We start from the raw sequence: 18,841 nt of genomic DNA, 5'->3' as shown, positions 1-18,841 counted from the left end.
ATTTATGCACAGATCTGACAACAGGTTAAACTGGGCAATGGAGAACTTTCGAATTTGTCCTAGGAGCGGCTTTTGTGCTGCCTCGTTGTGTGAAGAGGAATGACTGATTTGATTTCACCACCTTCACTTTTCAGGTAAGGCCCTCTTTTCTGGTGTTAGAAGATGGGGAAAACCAGTGCTCTGGCAACAGTCCTGAGCTGTAGATGTCTTTGTTATGTCTGCCCCATAACCCTTTGGCTGTCAGCCCGGTAGCTTTTCTGGGAGGGTGGTCTCCATGCTGGCTGAAGGCCACTTTTCTTCTCCTTCCCTCCCTTGGTGCTCCTTTCCCTGCTCTACGCGTGCACATGCATCCCCAGGGTAGGAAGGGCCACGCCAAGCCGGTCGGAGCCCCACGGGGGCCAGAGGAGAGGCCATCAGAGGAGAAGCCCTCTTTCCCGCCAGACATCTACCACGGTTCCCACTGCAAACACACGGGAGAGCTCTCCGCAGGGATCTGTGCCGTTTGCAAGCATGAAGTTGCAAGGCCCATTTCAGAGAGGAGATCGGACGGCCACTGTAGAGGACCCTTCTGGCCTTACAACTCCTTAAGAAACTGCTAGTACTACAGCCGGGTGACTGCAAGCTGAATGTCTGTGTGTCTGACGATTAACGCACCATCTGACCGCCAAAGGGAACAGGGAACCTCAGCCAAGAAGCAAATTTGTACTTTTTGCAGAAAATCGCCCTTAACGCCTGCGGGTGTGTGTGCACCCTCCCTGGTTGGTTTGTTGTTTTTTGGGTTTTTTTTTTGGGGGGGGGAGGTTGGCAGGAGGGGTCGCAGACCCCGCAGCCCCCCGCCGCCGGGCCGGGCGCTCCCCCCGGGCGGCCGCTCAGCCCTGGGCACCGCTGCCCTCTCCTGGCGCCTACCCGCATCTCGGCTCGCTTCGGGTGGCCCGGGCAAACTTTGGGATGTGGCACTCGGGTGTGGGAGCGGTAAAACCTCGCCGCAGGGGTACCCGAGGCAGGAAGAAGGGAGGTTTCCTGGTTATAACCCAACTCACTCACTCACAGGTCGCTAAAGGGGGCGGGGGGGTCTCGAAGACAAAGAGCGTGGTAATTCTCAGAAAGCAGCTTTTCACTCTTTCACCTGCATGAGGGGGAACCAGGCCCAGCCGTGCTCCCCTCCCCGTCCTCCTGCCTTCCCCGCCGGGGCGGGATGTGCCGTGAGCCTGCTGTCCTGCACCGAGGAAGGCAGGTAATGGGAGACATTTTTCATTAGTCAGAACCCTTAATTTGGGGATTGGGTAAAGCACTTTCCCATTCCTGTAGTTAACCTGAAACGTCTAACACGTGCACTGTTGGTCTCGGTGGAAAACAAATCATTTGTTGAGTGTCGCAATGCTCCACTGAGACCTTGGGGAGAATTTGTCGGCCCAGGACCATATAGAGATACACAAGGCATTTTTCTTATTTCAACCTCGAGCAGTCATTTGTGACTGTGTCAAGAGAGCATAAAGCTCTGCCACCCATGTTTTCCAGCTGCACGGGCGCCTTTGCTTGTACGAGGTGCAGGGAACTCGTGAGCAGAGCACTGCAGATCGGGCCTCTCTGCTCATCCTCTGAAGAGCAGGACTTCGATTTTAACCACATCTCTCCCTTTTCTCATCAGTCTCCATTTCTGGGGAACTCCTGAGGGTACCAGAACGCTGCACACCTGCAAAACACCTGGTGACTTCTTCCCTCCAGCCAAGCCCATCTTCAAGGCTCCTGCCCTGCCTCGGGGCACCTTTCCCTTGCAATACAGGGAATAAAACAAAGACAGAGAGGAAAGTCCTTCACGCCTGGCCCCAGCCAGGGGTGGGAACCACAGGAACAGGAACAGCCAGTGCAGTCGAGAAAGATCAGAGGAGAGGATGAGAAAAGTCCTGAGCGTGGTACACGGCTCCTGAGAGCATCTCACAGCCCTAACCTGTTGAGTGGTAAAAGAAATGTTCTCCGTTCTCTCTATTTTTATTTTCCTTCTTAAGGAACTTTGCGTTGCTGGAGGAGGAAAAGAAAAATAACCTTCTTAGACATTATTTCAGAACTTTAATTTCTATTTCAAAGAATCCAATTTACTAAGCAGCAGTATCTGAGATTACACTCACCAAGCAAATTCTCAAAGGAAGCCTCACCATCTAGGTGTATTTTTCATTATACAGTAAACTCTGAACTCCACCAAAGGTGTTTTCTCGTAATGTTAAACTCAGTGCCTGACAATTATTGTCCAGCTCCATTTGGTGCCAGAAGTGCATTCAGTGGAGAAGTAATAAATCCTTTCATGCTGTTTAATAAAACAAGAAAATGTGTTGCTCACACTTGGATGCTAGACTTTATTACACAAACACAGCTAAAAAAATAAATGGAGTATTTCCTGTTTAGAAGTGCCTACAAGTCACATGATGTTGATTTTCTCCAGGTGTTGCAATTCTAAATGAAATTTTCACTTAAGTTATTCTTAAAGAAGTAAGTGAGTTATTTCAAAACGCAATAATCAACATGTTGTTAAAGGTGCAAAAACGATTGTAAAAACCCCAAAACATTCAATGTGCTGTAATGAAATTAGATGTGGAACATGGTGGTTGCCAAATTATACAAGATATTTGTGAGATACTTTGCCATCCACTTGAGTGCTTTTCTGAATTTCCACTGAGGAAAAAAAAAGCAAAGAAAAACCCTATGAGGTCTGAGAAACCTTTCAACTCGTCTGTTGATTTCATCTCTTTGTAGGGAGCTGGGTTTATTCTCTACTCTGGTGGCCTGGTCTTGGTTAAAGGTGCCACCACTATTGTAAAATAAATGCCTGATAAAAATAGATGTCTTCAGTGAGGTGCTCAGCACTAAGTGGAAACAGGTCCTTAAGCAGGATTGTCTGTTCCTTCATTTTCACTAGTTTAAATGAAGGAAAAAGTCAGCCACACATTGTCTTTTAATAGATAAATTCTATGGTTTTGGATCTGTTCTACACTGCTCATACTCGCACGGCCCGTGTGAACGTCATCCAGTGATGCCTTGAAGGACGTGATGAATATCTGTTATACATGCTTTGTTCCTTCTCTCGCCTGATCTCCATTTACAGGCTTGTATGGGCTGGTCTCTCTCCTTTGGGGACTTGGTGGGGGGCATTCAGAGGTGCCCAATAGTCTTCTGTGGGAGATGACAAGGTTAAAAAGTACCCCTAACATTTGGAGCAAGAAGCACTGAGCGTTAGGATGGATCTTAGATCTTGCTGGAGTTTCTCCCACAGCTTCTGAACAGCCATAAGAGTGGTGACTTCTGCCCAGAGCATCTCTATCCACACTGTAAAACCTCTGTACACCTGAGAAGGACGGACCTCACCCCAAAACTTCAGAGACATCTAGACAAATTCTGAGCCCCAACCATCTGTTATCTTCATCCATGATAATTTTTAGATATGCCATCATATGAACTTAGCATTGCCTCTTTTGTATTTAATAGCTGAAGTTGTATCTCTCTTCTGTTAACCTCTTGTTCAGATCTTTCCTAGTTCACAACGGCTGAGCACACTTACACCACTGGGGTTAATGACTCCTGTTGATGTTTCTTTTAGAAAAAAGTAGATCTCTACCATTGAGTGGCTCACACCTTTTCTGCAGAGACTAACTATAGCCTGTATAGCCATAGGAGGAGGCACTGATGCTGCACCTCTGGGACCCTCAAAGAACATCTCCTTAGATATCCTCCAAAAAGCTCCTCTACCTGAAAGAATGACTCAAAGAGCCATGATTCCACATGCAATAGAACAGATCAGAAGTGACTGCAAAGACTTTCCAAATGACGCAAACTCTGTAATGCCCTCAGAGCACATGAGGTTTCCTTATCAGCTTGACTGGCTGAAGACTGTGCAGCCACCAGAAGAGGTGGGATCAGCCCATCCCCTCACCCCTGTGTCTCACGGGCCAGCGCCTGCAGTTGCGTGGCTGCGCAATTAGATCAATCGGAGAACGCACCCATCTGAAAATTGTTAGTATTTTTGTAGGATTGTTTTTTGTCCAGATCAGTTTGCTGCTTCAGTTGGCCAAACAACCTGGATGATTGCCGTACTGAGGAAGCGTGGCAGGGGCAAGAGGTGGGACATGCCTTTTTAATAACAGTGCAATCATCAGATGGCTGAAAGTGCTTGTGAAACCTCTCAGAGGGTTTTGCAAGCCTAGTGTGGTGTGCATCTCCCTGTGTCCTTTTCTCCCAGAGGCTCCAGTTCAACACTGCATTTAAATGACTGAATTTCAAGCTCATGAGTAATTCCCAAAGCATTTAATTTCAATTTAATTATACTCTTAACTTTAAGTTTAAAGATAAGCATAGATTTACTTGCACGTGCAGAGTTAGATATGTGTTCATGTTCTTCACTGAACTGGGTGTATTTCTCGGGAGGAATATCACAAATGTGTGTTTAGAAAGGAATTGATTTTTCCTAGTGGGTGAGTTGGTAAGAATGCAGCTTCCAGTTATGGATTTATTTGTCTCATTAGTTGACAGCTGATTTATTCACTCTTTCTCCTTACTGACGGTAGCATGCTTCCTTCCACCTGGGTGTAACTCCAGGACTCAGAACATTCCAGTTAACTCCATCTGCAGATTTAGTCAAACGCTCCCTTATCAGAGTTGGTCTTACAAGAGGGGTTTTGTTGCTTAAAAATTTCCAGACTCAGCGGGCTCAAATGTAGGCTTTTAAATCTGCATTTGGGCTCCTCAATACACTTTGGGGGTTGTGAGCTTCCCACGTCATTTCCAACGAGAGAGAAAAAAAGAAAATCTCTGAGTCCCTCCCCGTGGCTGTGAGGACCAGGAGGGCCTTTTCTCAGCGTGCCTTCCTCCCCGTCGGGCAGCAGGGTTGCGGCACAACATGGAGAACACCTCCATACCCTTGCGGGTACGATGAGCTCAAGTGAGGTGAGGAGCGGTCATAATAATAGAAAAAGAAAGGTGAAAATACTTGGGACTTAAGAGGGATTTCAAAGACACTCCAGGAATACTAAATATTGGGTATTATGCAATTAAGTGAAACCTTCTGCTGGTATAAAATATATTAAAAAAAAAAATTGGTCTGTCTGAGTTGAAGTGTGATGCCATGCTGCTTACATTATATATGAATAGTAATTGGAAACAGGACATCTGCAGAAATTAACCATTAACTGTTGAGCACTAAAATCTTTAATTGAGTTTGTAAGCCCTTAATGGCACAGTTAACCTTAAACATAGCTCAGTGCACGCACTACCTGGTTAACACTGGTTAATAACTCTAACAGCTGATAATATTTCACACCCATGAGAGCACCAGATTAGCAAGAGACTTGGTGGAATGAGCTCAGCTCGCCGCTCTTTTGGACCACAGACATAACAGCTTAACCTTTTTGCTGTAAGTGGTCTTTTCGGGTTTTCTGCCTTCCAGACCTGCGCGTGATGAGAGCACCCCTGCACGTATGGCTTTGCAAACTGCAGATGCAGCCGTGTCCTCGGAGCACTTCATGGCGTAGCAGCGGATGGAAACTACTTCGGTAGCGATGGATAAATCTACATCAGGTGGCCTGACAACTGGAAGAAGTGGCTATAACTTGAAGTCTCCTTGGCAGGGAGTGGCACTGTAGGTAACCCAAGGAGGGCAAAATCTACCCTGAGGTATCAATGGGAGCTGAAGAGATCTAGGCTGTGAGGAATAGCCTGCTAGCTGCTCAGCTGAGGATTCAGAAATCTTAAAAATACCATTCTCTACCATTAAACCATGTGCCCAGCAAACCCTAGGACCGTTGCAGCTCAGGAAGCCCAGTTCAGGAAGGACAATTTCAGGAGTGTAGGTGGTTTAGAAGGATTGGTGCAAGGAACAGAGCTGAGAAACAGGTGAAAGGACAGTTGTTGGAAAACGCATACTTCACCAGCAATGTAAAGTAAAACTTGACAAGTGGATTCATGGGTCTAACTTAGCACTGCCAGCGTTAGGTTTCCTAGTTTAGAGGCTTGTAAACAAAAAAGTAACTTGTTACTGCCAACTTCTAGCACATTTCTAAGCAAATTAACTCTGTGGTTGTTCCAGGAGAAGTACATATATTTAAAAAAAAAAAAAAAAGGCAAAACCTCTAGGCATGGGCTGAATGAATTTTTGAAGAGACTCAAAAATCCCAACTGCAGAGCTATGTCATTCGTAGCATGAGCGTGTGCCACAGCTCCTCCAGGGCTGGCATTTATCTGGACAAAATCAGGTGACATCTGCACCTTGGGTTGTCCTGAGGGCATCCTTGCCCAAACCCAGGCAGGGCTCTCACATGCTGTCCTGGCTCACTGATGGTACAACCAGGGGCAGCGATAAGAAACGTCTGTGGCAGACCTACCTATATTGAAACATCTCTCTGCAGCAAGGCATGCTAAATTGCCATCAGCCAGGAGGATGTGCTGCTGAGATGCGGCTTTCTGTTAGCGGGGAAAGGGTCCAGGCAGCAGCGCAGCCCGGGAATGCGGGTCCTTGCCTTGTGACGGGCAACCGCTCTTTTATGGCCATGACCTGCAGCGTGTGACTGAAGCCAGGAAATGAAAATCACCTTCTTTCTCAATTTACTCATTTGCCTTAATAAAAAATCTTGCTTATTCCTGTGAACCCTTATTTTATGTCATTTTTATTAACAGTACTTAACATGACAATGACTTTGACAATAATTGCCCATTTTTCTGGCTGCTTTTACGGTATGTGAAAATTCACAATAAATGGGTACAGATTGAACCCTTTGAGCCAACAGATGTCTCTGAAACCATTTTTTCCTGTGCACTTATAATAGAAATTCTCTAGCATCTTTTTGTACCTACTGCAAAGTTTTGCTGACCAAGATAAATAAAACAAAAACCGCAGCTCCGTGCGATGTGGGGATTTGCATTTAAGGTAAATCTCTCCAATGCAGAGATTTAGCCCCTCCGAGGCCGCTGTTTTGTCACCTTTTACAGCTTTTTCTCCTAGGCACCCTCAGAGTTTACTGCAGCTGACATGGCTTCCTGTGGACTTTCGCCTACGCACTGCCTTTAGGTACCTGCAGGAGTCGATCACTTTGCAGCCATTATTCTTTTCCTATTTTCCCATGTGTTTTTACAGCAACTCGTGGTGATTTTCTAGACTAGCCGGGGTATCTGGGGCTTCTTTGTGCCTTTGTTAGATGTTTTGTTTTTCTTTCTTTTTCCCCAATGGCAGTTATTTTATTACATCCCAGCCTGTGTCTCCAGGCCTCGTGCTCTGGGATTCTTGTTTGGTTTTCTCATGGAGCAGCCCTTTTCCCTTACCATTTCCCTGATGCCTTGTATTGCATTTTTATTACAGCAGAGGCTGTGTCTACAGGTCCTTCAGGCTATTTGTTCTGAGACTTTTATTGGATTCTCAATAAATATGTTTGCCATTGGGGGTCCTTAGCTGGTTTCCTTACCTATTTTATTGAAGCTGTGCTTCCAGACAAAATGTTAACCAGCTATTTCAACAGCAATCTGGTTTCTCTTCTGAGCCCTTGCACAGTTTCTTACATGTTTGCATTGGCTGAGCTACATCTCCTGCCTTTTTTTTTTTTTTTTTTTTTTTTTTTTTTTGGATGTTTCCCTCACGTTTAGGGCCTTTTGTTGAGGCAGTCTGGGTGCTTTTCTGCAGCCGTCTCAGTTTTGTGTGGCAGCACAACTACACCTTTGTGGCAGGCGGCAGGTGGAATCAAAATGGTTCTCCACAAAACCGAGAAATCCTGGGCTTTGGGCAGACAAAGAAAAGCAGGTCACGTGCCTGCAAAAATCTACTCTTTGAAAAACTGACCCAATGGTTTTTGCATGTGTAAGCCATGCTCCACTGGGGTACATCAGGGTACATCACCTTCATTAAAAGAGATGGATTTGGTGTCTTACAGATTGGTGGATGTGTTGTCCTGGGGAAGGTCCTGTGGGGAAAGAGTGGCATACCTTTGCAGGAACATCAGCAAGGTACTGATGCTGGAGGTTCCCAGCGCCCCCCCCCCCCCCTTACCCCCCCCCCCCCCCCCCCCGCCCCTGGGCCCTGCCGTTAGGATTTTGATCCAAATTTTGACAGAAATTCCCATCTGAGTCTTGGCTTAATCCCATTTCCATGGTTACTTGTGATATCAAAATACCTAAGTCAGGGGGCAGTGGCATTCCCTGGAGAGGCTTGTGTAGAAGGGGTGACATGGCAGCCTAGCTACTCAGGGTAGGACCAGCAGCTTTTCCTCCCCAAAGGCGACAATTGCACCCATGTACTGGTCCTTCAGGTAATGAGGTTGTGGTACAACTGCCTGGTGTTCACATCGCAGAAAACACTGCCGGGGCCAGTGGGTTACCCTGCACTCCATAGGCATGCTGAGGGCAGACAGCAAAATACTGATGGTTAATACTGGAGATGAAAAAAAGTCTGTCTCCAGCCTAAGCTTCATCTTTTAAAGTCATTTTTGGGTATTTCATTGGTTTTCTATTTTTAGCTTGGATAAAAAGGCTTATGTGATCACACTCTGTGTGCGTGTGTGTCTCTATCTGCCCTTCCTGTAATAACTTTTGAACTCATGGACCAGTTTCAACCAGATTTGACCGAGGAGGAGAAATCACAAAGATAGGATGCTCCTGCAATTTCTATATTAAATAAGCAGCCAGGTAAAGGAGAGAGACATCAGAGAATCCACACAGGAAAGAGCCATTCTAAATACTTTAACTGCAGGAAAAGTTTAGATCACAGTTAATGCTTTATTAGACATAAAAATCCACCCATCATTCAAGTTGTCTCTCCCAGATGAAGAACATATCCTGTGTGTAATAAAAGGTAATTCTGATTGAGCTTTTTCCGGTGCTAAGGGCATTCATAAAGTCCTCTCTCCTCTCACAAACACATGCTGCAGCTTTAGTCTAACCCAGTTTAAAAAAAAATCAACTACAAGATGCAAATTCACTTGAAACCAGGATCTGCTGCTTCTGATGCTGATAGATGTGGATATTTGCTTAGAGCTAGTTATAAAGCTGTTCTATGGCATTTATTTTATTAGTAGTCTCAGAAATATCAATAGATTTTTTCCATTTAATGTGCCACACATATTAATATCCTTATTTACTTGTATTTTGGGACCAGGGTATTTGTCCCAGATCACATACAAAATTGATGGCAGAGCAATGAAGGCAGTCCATATCAAGCAAATCCACTGCCTTACCTGGAAGACCATTTCTCCTTCAGCATGAAGCTGTTTTCCAGAGATAGAGAAAGGTGAAAGTATCTAATGCAACACTATAATTTACCTCAGAAAGGAAAAACTAGAGCACAGTGAGACTGATAGCCTTGACTTGCCTGGAGTCTACAGGTGATCTGACTGAACCATTCCCAGGTCAGCAGCGAGACTGGAAGGATCCCAGGAGTCACACCAAACCCAGATGAAGCTACTGGGACACTACCAGTAGGGAAAAAGCTCATTTAAAAAAAAAAATTATTTGCCTATTTTGCAAACAAGAAAAAAAATTCGAACTGATCAACAGAAACGAAAACTGAAGCTGTAAATACTTAATTTTTATCCACTCTATTCAGATCAACAGAGAGGAGTTTGTGATGAGCTGTTAGAGATGCTTGGCCCAATAAATTAGTGGCTCTTCAACATTTCACCAGAAGCCCCATTCCTACAGAAGCAATGGGGTTGCCCCTTGATTCCTTCAAGCAAGCCAGAAACCAGGTTCCTTTTGCCCATGGCTGGGGGAGATGCGGACTGCGGTGCAGCACAGGGGACAGGAGGATTTGGCATCCAGGCGCCATCCCAGGCATCTCTCTCCCTAGAGCATGAACTGCACAGCTCCCTTGGGTGACATTGGCTCAAGAGGGATGATGGGCTCAGGAAAAGCTCTCCCACCCCCAAAACTGGATTTCTTGTGAAGGACCCATCACACCGGCCTTGCCATCCTGAGGCACTCGTGCTGCCAGGTAACCCTGTGCAAGGCAGCCCGTGGCCCCTCCTTGTCCCTCTGTAAGTGGGGACAATGACACAAACCTTGAAAGGGATCTTCTCTCAAATATTCATTATTACCTCCAGAAACATAATGAGCTAGGTACGGGTCGCTCCAGATCCTGCAAAATAACTTTCTAGCTCCATCTGCAATGAGAAGTTAAGAGCAGCCTTAATCATGCCAAAGCCAAAGTATTTGCTGCTGAAATGGAGTATTCCTCCACCTCAAGCTTCATTTGTCTAGGCTGTTGAGCAACCACTTGGACTTGTACTAAAGCATGCTCAGATGTTGCCCTCTTTCCATGTGTCAAGAAGATGGGTGGGAGGCGAGACTGGAGTTGGGAAGAGCCACGAACCTCAGCCTGGTGATGACACTGGACTCCTTAGGCCAATAAAAGCCTGAAATATCTAATGTGAGTACATGCAGAACAGAGCAAGTCCATCTTGCTTTGTGTCAGAATTTGGGGAAACCACAAAATGCCATAGATAACATGCCTTGCTCTGGGTGCATGGGGCACATGGGAGCGCATGACCCTGGTGTGAATGTGGGACACTCAGTAACTCAGCACGCTGGGGACACTATCATAACTGATAACTAACAAGAAACACCTTTAAAAAAAACCAGAACATTTTTCTGCATTTCTGGGACACTTTTATTGCAAACTCTTTTTCTTTTTTCTTTTGTTGCAAACCTGCAGATAGAAGGTGCATCACATGCGGACAGTTGGTGTTTCATCCCCCATGGGACTGAAATGCCCAAATACTTTACAATAACAATAAAAACCCAAGTACCATTATGATTTAATAAAATGTGGGACACAATAACAATAGCAATTTAAATTTTTCTTAAATGAAAGCAAGTAGCTATATTCTTAAGGGCACAACTCCCATTTATGAGTTATTTTGAGCAAACAAAAGGCTCACTCTCTATGCCAAAAATAGTGGATATTTTTTCACTCTTAACAAAACCGTAATCTTTTATTATTGTAGCACTTAATGTATCATGAAGCAAAGGACTCAAATCCAGGTTTCGCCATCAGAGGCCAGTGTACTTACCTGAACTCAGGACTCTAAAATGCATTTATAATACTACTTTTTGCAGTGACCGTTCCCACTGTGTGGTCATCTATGTGGTTAATCTGTTGGGATGGTCCATGGCCTGGTTGCAGCTGATGCCAACTAGCACGGTCCTGAGCTGCTGCTGGGAACAGCTCAGGAGGGAGGACTGACCACGACTGTCCCCTGAAGGCAATGGGGTGCAGCTGCCCCATTTCAGATTGCTTCTAGTATTTGGGTATTTTTTTTTTGTTTATCAAGAATTATTGTTGTCTGACTTCAATCTAAAGTTATTCCCTACCAGAGACCCAGATTTCATGGTATAAAAGTTGTGTAGCAATACAGCCAGCCAGGATGAATTGAACTATGATGTGTTTTAAAATTAATTTCTAACATTTTGAAGTGCTTGTCCCGAATGCTGATTTTCTTTTTGGTGCTGATTTCTTGCAAAAAGACACTTCAGATGGTGTGAATTAGCATAGCTCCAGAGAGACTTGGTCTTGAGAAGTATTGTTTTGTGCCTTCGTGGCCTCCATGAAATCAATAGCAAACCTCAAACGTATTTTAGTGAGAGAAGGAGCAAGCCCAACACCTCCCTCACTGGGGAACAGGAAAGCAACTCTCAAAGAACTCTAAGTTTTGCTTGCTGAAGTAAATTTGACATGAACTACTGAATAAGCAGAGTCCCATGACTAAAGGCATCCTGAAATGTGATAAGGGAGTCAGAAGAGAACTTACTGCTTTTCAAAAGAGCACACTGGAACTACACAAGCAGAAAATGTATTACTTGGTAATGGATGTGCTTTTTGGCAGGAATATCTAGTGAGTCTACAAGGTCATTTATGTTCTGCAATAGTTGCTTTATAATGAAGGGAGAAAAAAGAGTAATTAGATCCCCATGCTTCGGGAAGGCAACAGATCCCTCTTTACTGGCAGATTTCAGATTCTTTTATCCTCTTGTGAGTCTCTAAAATCCTCACATTTCTTTTATATTAAGATTCTTCTTCTCATCCCTTCCTCCTCTTTTCCTTACAGGAAAACGCACACAGAACTTTTATCTGCCTTTGTCTGAGCTGAGCAACTCGATTTCATTTTTTGTGCTACTGACAGCTGTGCGTGACACTCGGTGGTTTTGGAGTGCATGGAGAATGAGGACTCCATCCCACAGATTATCTGTGACACTCTTAAGAATTAAAGTAAACACTGTTTTGGTTCGCTATTTCAAACAAAAGAAGAAATAGCAGCTGGTTTGGGCCGGTTGAAACAGAAGAGGTTTTGCACGATGTGATGGAATTTAAACACAAATGTTTCAGGCCATGGTATGAAAGGGGCAGAGGAAATGGAGCCTGCCCCCTTCCCTTCAGAAGCATGCACAGCCTCGTGTGTGCGGGCACACACACGTGCCCCCAAAAGAGCTTCCTATAGCAACAGTGCAAATTGGAGATATAAACTTGATTGCATCCAAAGTCAGCACATTGGATCTCCAAGGAGGGTCTTATCAGCCAAGTCCTCCAAACAATAAAATAAAATAAAAATAATCAGATAATCTGTCATGCTGCAGATCGTAGTCCAGTGCCAGCCACTCTCATCTGGCACCTTTCCGCTGAGTGAGTGTCCAGCACTACAGGAACACGCTTCTCTGTGAGGGTCCCGGGCTGCCCACAGGCCTCATGGACTTCTCTGCTTGTGACACTGCCCAGCTTTTCTCACTGCCGCCTGGGCACCCAGGCTCCTCTCAGGTAAGATGCTAACACGAATGCGTTTAAAAATAGAAGTGGTCCTTTTCCTGCCAGCTGCTGGCACTTCTGCCTGTGCTCATCTGAGCAGAGAGCGAGCAGCACAGCACACAGGCCTGAGTGTGATTTTCATTAGATGTTTGTAAAGGGTTTCTGTGGCAAGGTTTTGGTAGGGGGGGGGCTACAGGGGTGGCTTCTGTGAGAAGCTGCTGGAAGCTTCCCCTATGTCCGACAGAGCCAATGCCAGCCAGCTCCAAGACGGACCCGCCGCTGGCCAAGGTTGAGCCCATCAACGATAGTGGTAGCACCTCTATGATAACATATTTAAGAAGGGAAAAAAAAGTTGCTGGGACAGACAGAAATGGCAGCTGGAGAGAGGAGTGAGAACGTGTAAGAGAAACAACCCTGCAGACCACCGGGTCAGTGAAGAAGGAGGGGGAGGAGGTGCTCCAGGTGTCAAAGCAGAGATTCCCCTGCAGCCCGTGGGGAAGACCATGGTGAGGCAGGCTGTCCCCCTGCAGCCCATGGAGGTCCACGGTGGAGCAGATATCCACCTGCAGCCTGTGGAGGACCCCACACCGGAGCAGGTGGGTGCCCGAAGGAGGCTGTGACCCCATGGGAAGCCCACGCTGGAGCAGGCTCCTGGCAGGACCTGTGGATCTGTGGAGAGAGGAGCCCACGTTGGAGCAGGTTTTCTGGCAGGACTTGTGACCCCTGCAGGGGACCCACGCTGGAGCAGTCTGTGAAGAAGTGCAGCCTGTGGGAAGGACTCGCATTGGAGAAGTTCATGGAGGACTGTCTCCCATGGGAGGGACCCCACGCTGGAGCAGGGAAGAGTGTGAGGAGTCCTGCCCCTGAGGAGGAAGGAGCAGCAGAGACAACATGTGATGAACTGACCACAACCCCCATTCCCCGTCCCCCTGCGCCGCTGAGGGGGGAGGAGGTAGAGAAAATCAGGAGTAAAGTTAAGGCCGGGAAGAAGGGAGGGGTGGGGGAAAGGTGTTTTTAAGATTTGGGTTTATTTCTCATTACCCTACTCTGATTTGATTGGTAATAAATGAAACTAATTTCCCCAAGTCGAGTCTGTTTTGCTTGTGATGGTAATTGGTGAGTGATCTCTCCCTGTCCTTACCTCGAGCCTCAAGCCCTTTGTTATATTTTCTCTCCCCTGTCCAGCTGAGGAGAGGAGTGATAGAGCAGCTTTGGTGGGCACCTGGTGTCCAGCCAGGGTCAACCCACCACAATGCTGGATACTTGTTAGGTGCCAGTAGAAATGTTCTGGCTTTATTCTCTCTCCAATATCAAAATGGAGAGATTCAAATGCAAGCAAGAGCTGCCTGTGCCCTAACACAACTAGTGTCAATTTTTATTGAATCCAAGTTTTGCCCCAAGTTTAGGCAAAGACATCCAGAGCAATGTGACATCCAGCTCCAGATACTGATCGCATGAAACCTGTGTTCACAGTAGTGTGTTGCTACCTTGGATTACCAACCTGATCCAACACAGCTCTCCAAGACGTTGACTTCCATTTTCAGAGGCTGGGAAGAAAGTGGCATCAAAGGAAATGTTTACTTTTATCCTCCTCCTGCTTAACTTGAGTCTTCTTCTCATGACCCTGTTTTCTGTCATAAGAAATTAAACACCTTTTTGCTGTCCTGGAGGAATTGCCCAGCAATGCATGTATTGGCCATTCCCACCTGCATTACCCCTCCCATCTCACAGGGTAACACACTCTGCCTCATCAGGTGGGTAGGGGACAGAGCTGCCAAACACATGGCAAAATATTGTGGCATTGTGCCAGTTCTTTCTAATTGCTGTATTTAGCTTTTCCCACAGCAAAACCAAGGTGGATGACTAGTGGTGGTTAAAATACCATAAAAAATAACTCAGGCAAGGCAAGGCTTCTATCAAGCACAAATACGGACCGCTCATCTCCATTAGAAAGGACACTGCATATGAGAGCGGGAACAGCTCTTCTCAGAATTTGGCCCCAGGAAGACAAGAGTGGTCAAGCTTGCTCATCCTGGGATGAATCCTCAAGTTTCAGGACTGCTCTGAAGTGAAAGGAGATACCCAGACTCACCAGGTGCCCTTCCAGCACGGCAGGCAGGCACTAGCAGCGGTTGCTTGAATTCATGCAGAAATTTAACGTTACTCTCAAAAAACCCTTTCCCTCTAGCTTTTCTCAAGCTTTGCCAGGTGCCCTCTGGAGAGGACTGTGCTGCTGGCAGGCAGCCGTGTTGCCCCTCACCAGCACCCCATGGCAGGGGCTGAAGGAAGGGCTGGACCCATCCGAGGAGGCTGGAGACAGCCCAGGAGGCCAAGACACGGCGTGTGGGTGCCATCTAGCAGGGGGCATGGTCAGAAGCCAATTTCTGTTGGCCTCAGCCTTGCAGTACAACACTGTCGAGATGGTTTTGGAGGGAAAATGGAGCCGTTAGAAAACCGCTGGTTATAAGGATCCTGCGGGTATGGGTTAGTTCTGCCAAATATGTGACGGAGACCAGCCTCGCTGGTTGCCTGCCAGCCTGCCTGCCAGTGGCGAGCGGGGCCAGGGCTGGCTGCTGTGCAGCCTCCGGCTCCTCTGCGGGTGATCGGGCAACCCCCTGCACCGGGAGCACTCCTCCCCCGGCTAGCTGCCGAAAGAGAGCTGGAGAGCCAAACGCAGCAAGACAGTGACAACGTGGAAGAAGATCAGTTTGGAATTTCTTACCAGGAGCAATGTGACTCCTGATTGGAAATGAAAGTATCTCTAGACATGATTTTTAGCAGAAGGCATTTTGCTTTTCTGCTCGGCTCCAAGGAAACAGGCTGAAGGGCGGGCAGCAGATCCCTGGTGTGGCCGTGCCCCTCCAGGCTGACAGCTGTGCCCAGGCTGGACCCTGACTGCCCGGGATGCTGCCCTGCTGCCTCCTCTCCCCTGGGGAAACCCAGCGCTGCTTCAGGGCATGTAGCCGGGGCCCGAATTTCGTCAGACCCATAGGAAGCACTGGAGAGCCCTGTTTATTCCCTTTTTCCAGATCGGCTCCTGGAGGTCTCACCGCACCTCAGCTGTCGGGGGTGGACGGGAGGTGGCACCGGCCTCCCGTGGCAGCAGCAAGATGTGGCTCCCGTGCCCAGCGGGGCACCTGGTTGTGCCTGAGACTGCGCCTTCGCTCCCACCCCGAGTCCTGTCTCTCGTGGGTCTCCTGCAAGTCAGGTACCCACAGCCGGTCATGGAAAACATCGAGCCTCCCCCAGTTCCTCTCCACTTTTGTGAGCCAGATTCCCACAGTGTGAAATCACCACTGCGGCTGTGAAACCAATGAAAAAGGGGAGTTTTGGCAGGGATTTCCTGGGCACAGCAGGATTTCACCCTAGTTCCTCCAGTGACCTGAGGACACCCGTGACAGAGATCTCAGCCCCATCCGGTGCCTCCGCAAAAGGCCCGTTGTAGCATTAAGGTGCTACCTCTGTGTCACCCTCCCGCTGGGCCAGCCCCGCGCTCGGCATCGTGTGCAGCCCCCTCCTTCCTGCTCCCGTTCCCTGCTGGGTGCCTGCTCTTCCCGGCGCAGCACTTCCATCTGCCGCTCGCCCCGCTTTCCTCTTCCCTTTGTTAGAAAGCTGTCACTTCATTTGTCATTCACCCCTTTTATTTTCCATCTGTAAATGGTATTATTCTTTATTTTTTTTTAACCTTGCTGCCGCATCCTTCCTTTATCTCCATTTCCTCGGTTTTGCCTTGGACAGTTTGGGTTTTGAATGATTTTTGTTTTTCTTTAGATTTGATTTTAGTTTTCTGGGACCAAATTGCCACCCCGTGGAAATTAAGCGATAATGCCAAAGCGGTCACATTACTTGCCATCTTCCCCAGTTTTTTGAAGAGTAATGAGCAGAGTTGAGACAGCGAGGAGCCTAAACTGCTCTTACTTACTAACCTCTTGCCTTGTGTCTGCAGTCACTAAGACAAGCCCGACACTACAAATGTTGCTGATCATGAGTATCATGGTGTGTGTGTGTATATATATATAGGCATGTGAAAAAAAGCCTGTTGCATAGATATAGTTGTACCAGTAAAAGCATATTTCTGCCAATATGCCAATCCTTAGTTTTTCACTGGAAAAATAAATAATGTTGTTAAAAAGAAGCAGTTTTGCTGATGGAAACCATGTCCTGTCACTGAATGTTTTGCCAGTATTTTATAATTCCAGTCAAAAAGCTACACTTAGCATTATGGGCACTCTGCGAAGTATTTTATCTGCTATAGAGGTGAAGGCATGAGCAAAAAGGAAATACAATCTGCAGCTACTTCATCCTTAATGGGCTGTGATGGTCATGTTGAAAGCAGTAATGTAGCAGTATTAGCAGTATTAGGCTACAGTCAGCCCCCAAGCAAGCACACTTGGCTTGCTTTGCACAACTGAAGAGCTGCGAATCCTTCTCCAGAGGCTGAAACCGGGTTGTTAACGCTCAGCTGTGCCTGCTATTCCCCAGCCCCTTCTCAGTTTATGCCCCACAGCACCCACGTGAGTTAGGTGACATGAGTGCGTTTGCAATCCTTTGAAGAGGAGGGAAAAGAAAGTGGTTGTGTGTGTCTTTTTCACTTCTGCGCTGGCTCAGAAGAAAGATATTTCAGGGCCTGATGCGTTAGGAGGAAAAAGTTGATGCTGGTGCTTACAAGTGTCAGGGGCTCCGGCGAAAGGCTCGGTGTGGCACCTTTCATTGATTTCAGACTGGTGGCAAGTTAAATTGCTCCTCCTGGGTGTCGCTCCTTCTCTTGCCTTCCTTTCCACCCCTCTCTGCTCAGATACAGCCCCCTAATTACTGCATGGAAGTGAACATTTTCCTCCTTCAGCCGTAACTCTTGGGCAGATGTCTACAGAAAACAATTTTTAGAAGTTTGTGCTGTTTCCCTCTTCTGCATGGTATCACTTTATGAAGAAACACAGGACCTGATGCAGAACATAAAACCCTTCTGTGGGTACCAACATGATTCACACACAGTTTAAACACTAACCCTGCCAGCCACTGAGGACTGAATTCATTTCTGCTGTAACTTCAGTGACATCCTTGGAATTACTCAGGGAGGAAATCTGATGCTTACAGCTACATAACCCATTGACTGTGCATGAGGATGTGTTCCTAATTACAATTACTGAATGTTAACAGCACTACAGAAATATTGAGAGCGCCCTATATATAAAAATATTTTTGTAGCAGCTAAGGTCATAAATGAACATACTAATTTCAATTTAAAAGCAGAAGCCAAGGGTCTGTAAGTTTGCCGAGGGGCCTCGTGTGGTCTAACGCAAATCAGGTAGGGGCTGCTGGCACTTGGAAAATAACAGATGAAGAAGAAAGGTAATTGCTAGTCCTGACCTGTCAGAGCTGCGCCTTTGTGCACCAAGTCCAACTTCCCCTTACGCTTCCAAGTTATCTACAGCAAAATTTCTTCCAAGCTAAACAAAATCAGAGGCTTTTAGGAACTTAGAAACGTCTGCTTAATTTCAGTGTCGATAAGCCCCTGCTCCAACTCATTCTTAATGTATCAAAATTAAATGTTTTAAACATATTTATCTAGTTGCTATGGCTTCGCCTGGTGCGTCAGACACTTTATCCATCAAATATGACAATTGAATAATATTTTTATTTTTAGATATGGATCACAGATCCTTCTCATCATACTATTCCCTTCCCCCCTTTCCCGAGTTTTGAACTCACTGGAAAATCTGTTCCATAATACGGTGGGTAAATGAATTACAGTCACAGATGGCCTCTGGAGATTTCATACACACTGCAATTTATTTGTTCAGGAATGAAAAAAAAAAAGAGACCCTTGTCTTGTGAGGGTATTATCAGAGACAGCAGATCAGACACTGTAATGCTGCCTTGCACTCTGGATTCAACCCATTTCCTAAGCTTTTATGACTTGGCATTTACTGTTCCTGGATTTGAAATTTTTTAAGTGGAATGTCAAAATCCACAATGAAAATGATTCAATGCAAGGAACTGCGGCAGTTACAATTTATTTTTACAATCCTGAGTGAAACTATTGTGTGCTATTGTAGAGAGATGCTCAAGAACGGCAATCTT

Source organism: Aquila chrysaetos, chromosome 2, assembly GCF_900496995.4.
Source record: "Aquila chrysaetos chrysaetos chromosome 2, bAquChr1.4, whole genome shotgun sequence".
Lineage (NCBI taxonomy): Eukaryota > Metazoa > Chordata > Aves > Accipitriformes > Accipitridae > Aquila > Aquila chrysaetos.
Note: the sequence above shows the minus strand (reverse complement) of the source record.